Here is a 10,958-nt window from a genome sequence, read left to right as displayed (position 1 = left end):
GAATGAGCAACTCGTGCTGATAACGTGTTGTAAAACTAAAGCAAAATAAGACAAGAAATATAAAAGATGAAAGCAATAGAAATAGGGAGACAAGAGATGAGAGCTTTTCTTATTATTCCAAGTCTTCAAGTGTATACAATATGAACCCTTATGCCTCTATTTATAGTGTAGCATAGAGGCATACAAAAGGTTAGTCATAAACATGACATTAACATGAATATAATGGGGAGGTTATGGAAGTGAAAGGTTACAAGAATAATGGTTATAAAGGTGGAGGTTATGGAGGTTATGGTTATCTTCATAATGGAGGAAAGTAATGGAGTAACTTCTTGATGTAGTGGACATCCACAATATATTATTTTATAACATTTTTAACTTAAAAGTTACTAAAGTTTGACTTTTAGAAAAATCATTTTTAAAAAGCTACTTTTTTAAGTTAAGCAAACGGACTCTTAGTCTTGGAATTCAACATAGTAGAAATCAATAACGAGATAATATTACAGATGATGGTCACTCAACGTAACTAAGAAATTTTCTCTCAGAAAGTCACTCAAGTTTGATTTTTAATCCAAAAGTCACTCAACTATGATCGTTTTACTTGTAAAGTCATACAATCTATTTAATCAAATTTTTTTCACTAAAATTTGATAAAATGAAATTTTTATTTGAAACAAAAATTTCAAAAAGATATTCATTGAAACAATTTATGATTTATGAGAAAATGTGGTTACCCATTACCAAAACTATGGAAGCAATAGAGGTACAAGACTCCATGTGCAAAGTCCCAAACATTGAAATAGTTCAAAGTTATACTATTTTTCATCTTGCCATATACGGATATACATGTACAAGATTTTCAAATTAAATATTAGGTAGTCCCTTGTGCCATGTCCCAAACATGAAAAACAGAAAGTGTTCAAACTTGGGACTATTTCACAGTTTTCCATATATGTATTAAAGATTTTAAGTATAAGAGAAGTATCAAAAACACTCATGAACTTAGCGTGAATTATTAATTTCATCCTCAAACTATGACAGTCTTAAAAACACCCCTCTACTTTCATGTTTGCTAAACGTGTCATAAGCCAAATTGCTAAAATATAACTTAGCAATTTGAGGAACTATTTATTTGCAAAGACTAAAGTTCTGATATATATTCCAAATAAAGAAATGTTAATAGGTGGAAGGTACAATATTGTAAGGATCACCAAATGCTGCAACATTGCCTGGCCTTGAGAATACAATCTACAAAAAAAAATGGAGCATGCACCTTTGAGTTGTTTTACTTCTCAAACTTGGTGAAACAATAAGTTTTCAAATGAAGTAATTCACATAATTCAATATGATACAGACATAGTTTGAATTTCACCGCGTAAAAAAAAAATGATTTTCAAAGAACATGAAGTGGTATGTTAAAAATATAGTATGTAATGTTTTGTACCATCTATATTAAATTTTTAGAAGAGGCAGTTAACATAATTCGATCAAAATTGCTCACATTTTACACCTATGAAATATGTTTTGAAGTATTTATCACCATATATACCTGATAATCTCCTAGCGTGCACGTTTTAAATCCAGCAGCACAGTAGTCAAAATAGTACTCCCACGTCCTGATGAACTTGTCATTGAATCCCAAAGCACGAATTTAGCTAGTGACACAGANCCTGATAATCTCCTAGCGTGCACGTTTTAAATCCAGCAGCACAGTAGTCAAAATAGTACTCCCACGTCCTGATGAACTTGTCATCGAATCCCAAAGAACGAATTTGGCTAGTGACACAGAGTTATCAATATCAAATATCAACATTTAGAACTGATCAAGCTATACATTGTTCATGAAGGAAATAATGGCTTTAACTCAGCGGAGAAGCCTGAGGACTTATTTTGGTTATGTTACGTTACCCTTTGTTATTCAGGAAGTTTTTTCGCCAATATCTCATTGTCTGATAGTAATGAATTCCTATATCTTCCAGGTGCACTACACTGCATTTATATCATTTATCAAATGCTTTTGAAAGATTGGCAAGCATGTGCGCTAGTGCAGAATCACAAAATCAACTCTTTGTTACCATGGTCTGGATGCAGCNCATTTATATCATTTATCAAATGCTTTTGAAAGATTGGCAAGCATGTACGCTAGTGCAGAATCACAAAATCAACTCTTTGTTACCATAGTCTGGATGCAACAGTCATAGCTGATGTTATTCAACTTAGTGCAGGCACACATGCACCTGGGAATATATACTCTTTTATGAAGTCTGAGTTTTGTATGTATTCTGAATACCTCACGTCTGGCGTTGAAATGAACTAAGGAAAGCCAACATTTGTGATAAGCATCATAAAGAAACAAGGGTGACATAACAATGAAGGAAATTAATGTTGGAAAATGAACCTCGTATTTGAAGAAGAAAAGCCTTTTAAAGATTTTCGCGATATATGAATTATCTTAATATATGCTATGCTAGAAGAAGTCTTAGAAGCTCCTATGTTGTATCTTTCTTTCTAACTCCAATGTAGTTAATCTTTTTATGTAAAGAAAGTTGGATAAGTAAAGAAGAGTGCCTTCATCCACTTGTCTTCAAAGGAATTTGAGTGATTTGAGAGTGCTCCTTCTTTCCTAATTTTCTAACAATTGAAGGGAAAACGTGAATAATGTGAAACGTGTTGAGGATTCACTTTAATTCATAACCTGAAGAACAAGAAGGCCATCTTCTGCTAGTGCAGTTTCACAGCAAGTAAAGAATTCCTCCATAAACTCGTGACCAACAACTTCTAACATCTCGCTGAAAATGATTATTAGAACAATTATCACACTGGCTTGACTTGTAATAAGTAACACAATATGTCCAGATGTATAGATGGATAAAAGGTCACCATGATATAATCCTGTCATATTTGTCCTTATTTGGAATTTGGCGATAGTCACATAGGAGAAATGTTATTTGATCCTGTGAAGAAGTTTCATTGAATTGAAATTTTAATAGATAACACTAGCTCTGAAATTGCCCAAATTTGCTTCAAGTGTTAAGTAGCATATAGTGTTCCCATGTTAATCACTTCTTCGTACAATTGTGGGAATAAAAAGATACCACAAAAGCATTAAGTTGTGCGTAAGTTGGCCTGGACAGAGCCATCATTAGAAAAAACATTTAGGTTAGAAGCAAGAGAATGGAAGAAGGTTTAGTTCACGAAGTGGAATTTCCTAGTTGCTTTAATCAGTTGCCTCAGCTTATAGCAATTATTTTGTAGCATAAACTTAATGTTAGTCAACAACAACATATCCAGTGTAAGCCCACAAGTGGGATCTGGGAAGGGTAGAGTGTATGTAGACCTTACCCCTACCTCGTAAAGATAGAGAGGTTGTTTCCACTGACCCTCGGCTCAAGTAACACATCTCAAAGCAGTTTGAAAAGGGAAATACGGAAATGAAAGCAGAACCAACCACGAAATAAAGCTTCGTGTGAGTTTCATGTTAGTCATCTAGAAAATTTGAAGCTTCCATTGACATTGTAAGTACTATACCTGAAGTCCTACTTGCTCAACTCTCAAGTGTGCATACTCCAGTTGATTCTCCGAGAGTGTTATACCAGTATATTTGCATCCTGTTTGCTTGACAACTTCCATAGCCAAAGTTCCCCAACCAAATCCAATCTCTAAAATGTGATGTTCCTTGCTAATTTTTGCCTAAACAAAATCGAGGAAGCAGAATCAATTTTTTTCTGAAATTTATTTAGCAATTTTTACTTAGTTGATGACTTACCTTTTCAATGAGTAGAGAAATCTTTCTCAGCTGTGCAACTTTCAGGTCTTCATCCTCACTCTAGAAAAAAAATAGAAAGAAAACTAGACCATTACTTTGGGAATGTAGCTTGACTAAGAAGAAGAAAAGTGGCAAGCTATGCTGCTCGGACTCTTCAAAAATGTCAAAGGGTGAATGCCAGATTCTCCAAAAGTAGTGCCTTGGAGAATCCGACGCGGGTGCGGCATCGAAAGTAAAGAGTCCAACTTAGGTGGCAAGTATAGTTTGAGAGCTAACCTTGAAAACTGCACATGAGTATGTCATTGTCTCATCCAAAAAGAGTGAGAACAGTTCATTACTCTGGAAAAAATAATTAACACCACAATGCTTATAATCCAAAAAATGGAAGCCCATTTTAGGGAAAAAAATGTTACATTCTTTGGGAGATATACTATGCAAGTTAACTAGTTACCAGGTTATAATGAAGAGAAATATTCCGACGAGCCTGAGTCAGGGTGTTTCGATTTGAAACATGTCGAATGAAATATTTTGCAGATGACAGTGCTGCAGTAAAAAGCAATGGTGTCCACCAGCCTCTAGAGCCATGAAAAGTGATGAAGAACATTAGCATATGAACAGAAGTTTATATTTCTTGATTTCAGGCCAGTAAACTATTTTACCTTTTCTTGCTAGATGTTCTAACAGATGCTTTCAAATCTCTGTTGGCGATAAATATCTGCAAAAGAACTCAGGGAAGCTAAGTACCAATAAAAAGCTATTCACAACGATAACGAGTCATTTACTCACCATGAAAAGATTAAGAAGACCTCATTCTTATCAACAAAAGAAAAATCCCCGTGAATAAAAGCATCGNCCACTGACCCTCGGCTCAAGTAACACATCTCAAAGCAGTTTGAAAAGGGAAATACGGAAATGAAAGCAGAACCAACCACGAAATAAAGCTTCGTGTGAGTTTCATGTTAGTCATCTAGAAAATTTGAAGCTTCCATTGACATTGTAAGTACTATACCTGAAGTCCTGCTTGCTCAACTCTCAACTGTGCATACTCCAGTTGCTTCTCCGAGAGTGTTATACCAGTATATTTGCATCCTGTTTGCTTGACAACTTCCATAGCCAAAGTTCCCCAACCAAATCCAATCTCTAAAATGTGATGTTCCTTGCTAATTTTTGCCTAAACAGAATCGAGGAAGCAGAATCAATTTTTTTCTGAAATTTATTTAGCAATTTTTACTTAGTTGATGACTTACCTTTTCAATGAGTAGAGAAATCTTTCTCAGCTGTGCAACTTTCAGGTCTTCATCCTCACTCTAGAAAAAAAAAAAACTAGACCATTACTTTGGAAATGTAGCTTGACTAAGAAGAAGAAAAGTGGCAACCTATGTTGCTCGGACTCTTCAAAAATGTCAAAGGGTGAATGTCAGATTCTCCAAAAGTAGTGCATTCTTGGAGAATCCAACACGGGTGCGGCATCGAAAGTGAAGAGTCCAACTTAGGTGGCAAGTATTTAAAAGTTTGAGAGCTAACCTTGAAAACTGCACATGAGTATGTCATTGTCGCATCCAAAAAGAGTGAGAACAGTTCATTACTCTGGAAAAAATAATTAACACCACAATGCTTATAATCCAAAAAATGGAAGCCCATTTTAGGGAAAAAAAATGTTACATTCTTTGGGAGATATACTATGCAAGTTAACTAGATACCAGGTTATAATGGAGAGAAATATTCCGACGAGCCTGAGTCAGGGTGTTTCGATTTGAAACGTGTCGAATGAAATATTTTGCAGATGACAGTGCTGCAGTAAAAAGTAATGGTGTCCACCAGCCTCTAGAGCCATGAAAAGTGATGAAGAACATTAGCATATGAACAGAAGTTTATATTTCTTGATTTCAGGCAACTAAACTATTTTACCTGTTCTTGCTAGATGTTCTAACAGATGCTTTCAAATCTCTGTTTGCAATAAATATCTGCAAAAGAACTCAGGGAAGCTAAATACCAACCAAAAGCTATTCACAACGATAACGTGTCATTTACTCACCATGAAAAGATTAAGAAGACCTTCATTCTTATCAACAAAAGAAAAATCCCCGTGAATAAAAGCATCGGCAAGACCTAGATCAGCTTGGGTTGCAACCTGTAAGAGATGTCACAGAATTTGCCTTCTGAGTATTCTTTTTCGGGTTTAACTTTTTAAGAAAAAGAAGATTTTAAGTTACCTTCCAGTAAAACTGCATATTATGAATGGTAAGAGAAACTTTGAGGGAGCATTTCCTATCTGTTCCTTGGAAGGTAAAAATTGTACCTCCTTCCAACAAGCTGTATATCAAGACATGTAAAATTATTATCAAGGTATCTTTAATTATCAGAAAAGAAACTAGGAAATCTTCGAGTAATGAAATAAGCCACGATTCACACGTGTTTCGTTCTGCAGAATGAATCAAACAAGTGTAGTTTCTCAATAAATTAGTCATTCTGCATGTTGCTGCCACTCAAATAGCAAGATCACAGATGTGATAAATAAGAAATAGAATCAATGAAATCTGCCAGTATTTCGAGATTGAAAGTAATACAGGATAAACCAATCATCACTCACATTATGCATCCTGTTTGAATGTAACTTTTGAAAAATCTAGTAACAAGAAGGCGTGCTCCAGTTTCAGGCCAGGTTGGTACCAAATGTTTGGGGTTGTAAAGAACACTACAATTCCTTCTAAGCATGCCATCTGCAGCAACCGCACCCGCCTGAGGAGGAACAAAGATGTCACAGTCATCCACAAAAGCTGCAAAAGACTCCAAATAGTTTTCTGAGTAAGTTAAAATCTTTATTTGCAGAAGTAGTACTACCTTTAGTCCATTCACATTAGAGCGATAGCCTGAAAGTATTGCAATAAATACACATCAATAAGCAGTGAAACACAAAGTGAAAAATAAAGTGTGCCCTACAAGTGTTACAGATCGCTTTCCTTTAACCTTATGCGGAAAAATGCAGTGAATAAAACAAGACATTAGAGGTTGTTGTAATCAGTAGCTGGCATTGAGTAGAAATAGAAAGAAAACAAAGGAACATTTATTGTGAAGCAGCTCTGCATAAAAAGAGATTCATACCGTGATATGCTCCACAAAACCATATTCCTCTCTTCCCTTGGATTTGATGTAGCTCACGTGAAGCTTTTGATGCAGCAACTGAGGGGACTAAGTGTCTTGTTCTCCACTTAACCAATGTATGCTCTGGTGTGTGAGGAGGATCGACAGTAACGAGATAAGGCAGCTTTGATTCACCAAGATTCTGTAAATTTAAACAGCTCATAAACTACGAGAGCAGTTATTACAAGAGAAAAGACTCCCCCCGAAGAGCATTATATTCTAGATCACCAAGGTCCTAAATCACTGAATTCCATAACACACCTGGATTATATTGAGCCAATATGTCATACATCCTCTATTATTTATGGTTCCGAAAAAGTTACAAGCACTCCATACTGCCGGGTTGCGAGACAGGAACGTTTTGTCATGATGAAGGTAAGTATCACTGTAGTAGAAGAAGAGAAAATGATTTTGCCTTATGACATCATAAAACTTATAAATACTGGACAAAGAAGATGTAGCATTTCAACATGATATTTAGAGCTCGCGGTTAGAATTTTATTGGCGGAATTACTAACTATTTTAATCTTGGCTTCCAGTACCATTTTCATAGTAGCTCAGAATAGCAGGTTGTAGCTGTTAATTTAACTAAAACCAGCCACCATCAAAACATTCATTTTAACCGATCTTCACTAAAGCACAAAATAGAACTCCTCTGATGATAGAAAATATGTATAGGAACATGGCTATATTTTGTTACCTTTTCTTATAGGTAGAAAAAACAATTAGTACCTATAGACATAGTGGAAAGCACTCAGTATTCTTGTTTCATCATATGTTGCCTCTTTGCCTAACATTTTCAGAGTATCTGGTGCATGTACAGCAATTATGCATCCGTCATATACTTCTGTGGCACCATCATTGCAAGCTACGCTACAACCTGCAAGGGCTCTTTTCTTACACTTGGAATCTGGACTAGTTTCTGACTATATGATAGCGAACTCAAATAATGTATACGAACTCAAAGCTAGACCTTCTTCATTTGTCGATACAGAATTTACTTCACAACCAGTTCTTATTTGGCAGCCTATTTTCTCAAGCTCCTCCTTAACCTGCATTCGTTAATGCCCCATCAAAGGATGTTCGTTAATGCCCCATCAAAGGATGAACCATGCTTAACAAATCTTGCAAGAAAGTGAAAATTGGTAACTATGAAGAAAAAAATCACCTTGTTTACATATGTATGTGATCGCCTTCTTATAGTGAGCAATTGAGGGAGACCAAAGAGCTGTAACGCAAGAACAAAACCTTCCTCAGGCACTTTAAAGATATAGCACCCGGGCATAACTCAACCCCAAAAGCTAGCTCATGAGGAGACGATTTCTCAAGTCCATATGAGCAGACCGTCAGCTCATTCCCCAATCAACGTGGGACTTTAAGCCACTCTAACAGGCACAAGATAAAATGATACAGCTAATTCAAATTTCGTATATGTAAGAGAATAGACACCTGCAGAAGATGGTGGTCGCGACAAAATGAAAGAATGGAATAAGCAGAAAAGCCCATTACTCCTTCCGAGTGGCAGGACCAAATTGAAGCACATATCGGAACCTGTGAAACATAATTGCTTGTTGCAAGATTAATATTTTGAATGAACAAAAAGGCCAAATATATACAAGTATCAAAATCAACAACAAGGACAAACAGCAGTGTCACCAGATAAGCCTTCTGAAATAGCTCCGAGTAGCCATATGACCCGATAAACTGCCCTAATGTTTCATTGCAATCAATGTCAGGATTGTTGTCCAATTCTTCATGGTAACTGCAATGCAGTGAGAAACGTAATCGTGATGAAATAAATTTCATTGAAGATAGCTCTTTTGCTTGACATATAAATAATGAAAGTGCACAAAACAGAACAATTTAGTCCATTTCCTTCAAATGCATCATGATGTTCAATTGAACAAAAAAGATTTTCTGTGCACTAAATTTCTAATGAGATCAGTAAATCAACAAATTGGGCAAACAATAACAAATACTAATAAGAAGTCACAAATAGTAAAGATAAAAAGTTATTGGTACCTTATAACATCCTGCTTGAATCTGATAATTTCTCTAATCATTTGCCAAAAATATGGATTCAAGACATTCTTTTTCTGTGCAAACAAACTAGAGAATCCATTTCGAGTACCCCATTCGCAACCACTGCCTTGGTCTAAGCTCACTGAGAATGACATGTCAGAGATCTCCATATCAACTCCAAGGAACTCAAAAAATTCCATCAGGTTGGGATAAGTTACCTGTCAAATACACATGAGAGAGTAAAAATGTTACTTTTCAAAAATTTATCGGAGAGTAAAATTGTTAGCTTTTAACAAATTTAAAGGATCAAAATTATTCAATGCATACGGTACTATTTGAATTGAACCTACTTGCAAATATAAGAAACCAGTTTTTCTCTTTACTAAAAATGGTTTTACCTATTGAAAATGACTTAAGTTTGTCTTTGTTCCATCTATTGGATCCTAAATACTCTTAATATAAATTTTCGGATTAAAAGTATCCCTCCTTCCACCTATTGCAACCCCTCCCCTTCCATGCACACATTTAATTTATGAGCAACTTTAGCATTTATCAATAACGCGCATTTAGGTGAAAACAATAAATGCTTATAACTAAATAGATTTGATCATTTTATAAGCTTACTCAAACACTCTTTGATCGTACTTACATCATTGAAGACCATAAAGCCAAGGTCAAGATCGACGCCATTGATGTTAATGGTCTTAGCATGGCCACAGAGATAGCATTCCTTCTCATAAACCACAACTTTGACTCCGGATTTTGCCAATTCATATGCAGAAAGCAGTCCACTTATATTTGCCCCTATCACTGCTACTTTCATGTTTAAAACATATATAGGCTTCAAAGATACAAACTGCAAAAACAATTACTTAGGAATATATGAAGATTTAAAATGAGAGATGTTAAAACTATATCATTAGTTACACATTCACTCAGAGTTGGATGAAACATTGGTGTATTGAGGCATAAATTTATAATGGATGACAAATTAAACATACAAAATTAATATGTGATAAAATACTTGCACTAGCTAAGTGTCACCTATCTATATCACTTGGTCCTAGTTTATAATTAAAAGAAATAATATATAAACATGACCCTTAACTTAACTTTAGCTGACAACTATGACCTTTAACTTTGGGTGTGCATAAATAGACACTTAAACTTGTATAAAATTGAACAAATAGATACATTCGTCTGACATGGCAATCTTGTGTCCTACGTGGCGTCCTACGTGTATTATGTCATGTAGGACACGCATGTCTACTTGTTTAATTTTATACAAGTTTAAGTGTTTACTTGTGCACACCCAAAGCTGGAGGGAATAGATGTCAGCTGAATACAAGTTAAACGAAATATTTATGTATTATGCCTAAATAAAATGAGTCCATATTTTCAAATCTTACCCAATTTAGAAAGACTCAATTCAATTTAATTGTGGCCATTAATGTCGTACTGCATATGTAATTTACAAAAAATAAATTGTCTTATTAATGCAGAACAATGACTAGTGTTACTTCTTATTAAGTGTGATTAAACCACTCATTTAATCCAATTAATCTTCAATCTCAAATTTAACACGTCTTCAAGATACATAGTGACTTATCAAAGAGATCAATTTTCCAACGGAAAACAGTTTCCTCTAATTTCTGGAAAATGCTTATTTTGACAAAAGCTAGATAATTTGTCATGTTATATTTCTTGAAAATAACTTGTATTGAATTATTGTAACTTAGAGTAACATAATTAGTAATTACGGCTGAAGATATAATTAAATAAATAAAAATATGTCCACTCCAACTTCCAACTGCTTAAGTTTGGTGACTAGCTATTTGAACTATTATTAAGCTTAAAACGTTTCTATTTTAACTAGCTTGATCATCATATAAAATTACTCAAACACCCTCTAACCGTGCTTACCCGATTGAAGACCATAAAACCAAGGTCAAGATCAATGCCGTCCACGATGAGGGTCTTAGCATGGCCACCGAGATAATTTTCCCTTTTCGATATTACTGGAGTAGTTTTG

The 10,958-nt window shown here is 35.0% G+C and overlaps 1 pseudogene; it reads right to left on the bottom strand.

Moving 5' to 3' along the window:
* Positions 1–1,173: 1,173 nt before the first annotated feature.
* On the bottom strand, positions 1,174–9,749 carry LOC125856650 (uncharacterized; annotated as a pseudogene).
* Positions 9,750–10,958: the final 1,209 nt, after the last annotated feature.

Source organism: Solanum stenotomum, chromosome 2, assembly GCF_019186545.1.
Source record: "Solanum stenotomum isolate F172 chromosome 2, ASM1918654v1, whole genome shotgun sequence".
Taxonomy (NCBI): domain Eukaryota; kingdom Viridiplantae; phylum Streptophyta; class Magnoliopsida; order Solanales; family Solanaceae; genus Solanum; species Solanum stenotomum.
This window is presented reverse-complemented; position numbering and strand designations above follow the sequence as displayed.